Source organism: Leuresthes tenuis, unplaced genomic scaffold (genome assembly GCF_036924035.1).
Source record: "Leuresthes tenuis unplaced genomic scaffold, fLeuTen1.0.hap1 SCAF_18, whole genome shotgun sequence".
NCBI classification, from domain to species: Eukaryota; Metazoa; Chordata; class Actinopteri; order Atheriniformes; family Atherinopsidae; genus Leuresthes; species Leuresthes tenuis.
In genome coordinates this window covers 27,577,282-27,578,575 of record NW_027325372.1, presented here as the reverse complement: position 1 = coordinate 27,578,575, position 1,294 = coordinate 27,577,282, and the positions used below count along the sequence as shown (strand labels likewise).

The following is a 1,294-nucleotide window of genomic DNA, read 5'->3' as shown; positions in this document are numbered from 1 at the left end:
AGGCTTTGTTCTGACCGCTCATTCGGTGTCGCGTTTCTTTCAAGCAATTCTCCTGGTTAGCCCGCACTCGGCTCGCTCCCAGAGCCGTGTTAAAGTCTTCTTCGCATTCACTCTCTTTTATCAGCAGATTAAAAGAAAGTTTCATCTTAGGCTCCCTGAAACTTCCATCCTGCACCGCTGTTTGCTTTTTCACAAGAGCAGAGGAGAGCGCACCGTTCCCAGCGGCACTGCAGTACCGGGTCGATGCTTGGAGTGAACGGAGCAAGCTCCTTTTTCAACTCCTATTGATAAAAATCCATTTAATATGTAGTCTCGCATAGAGGACATATCAGACATTAAACTGATAAGAACAGATACTACACTTGATCTTAGCCAAAAGGCAGAGAAGCGATAACTGTCCACTGGTTCACGTCCGAGGGCCCTTCCTGGCACAATGCGCACTTGTAGCGGGGTTCTTTTTATGGCCATAGTGTCACTTTGCACCTCCGCCCACCCGCTGCACTGAGCACTCTTCAGCCCTTTTAAATGGTATAACTTTACACTACCACACGCTCCAGCGAGCACCATTCAAGCAACAACTTTGCACTCCAGCTTCGAACATCGGCACAGTCGCAACAAGTAAGGCGACTCTACTCAGAGAAGTCACTCTGCACAGTAACAAGATTTCTTTTGCACAGACAGAAAGGGCTTCATCCGCAAAGGTAAAGCCTGCCAAAAATAGAAACAACTCATTAGTGCTGCTCAACGTTGTACTTTGCAGTAAAAGAAAGAGCAAATCTAAAGTTTCAGGAATCCGAGAATAAGCTTACTTTCATGAGTTCTTCACGATTTCGGATTTTGCTATAAAATGAATTCCTTCACTCAAACTAAATTAAAACTGCTAAACCGCTAATCTGTTACATACAAGGCAGATGTCAAATTCACCGAAATAGGATCTAAGGGTATTTGGCCAATCGAGCTGTAGCAGCTTCGGTAAAAGAGTATAAGTTGAAGAGTTTGTGAATAAAGGTGTGCGCACACATAGTGAGTTGTAGGAAAATAGGCAGGGAGCAATGCCGGCTGGGGTATATGTTCTTGTATGTTGTCTGACTGTTTGATTTGAATGTGTTGTGTAAGTGTCCTGTTGAATGTTACATGTTTGGGCTTTGACACGCTTCACTGTGGTTGTTAACTGTGTGGTGTGTCCTGAAATGTTATATGTTTGGGCTGTGTGACATGCTTAATGCTTTTCAGTAGCAACCCACTTATTCATATATAGCAACTGACAACATAAGAAGTCCGGACATACTTTGAT

At 43.9% G+C, this 1,294-nt stretch overlaps 1 non-coding gene across 1 annotated transcript; it reads right to left on the bottom strand.

Annotated features, from left to right (window-relative positions):
- Window positions 1–202: 202 nt before the first annotated feature.
- On the bottom strand, window positions 203–392 carry LOC140275947 (U2 spliceosomal RNA). Its single transcript, XR_011908646.1, has one exon. It is a non-coding gene; the product is annotated as a U2 spliceosomal RNA (small nuclear RNA).
- Window positions 393–1,294: the final 902 nt, after the last annotated feature.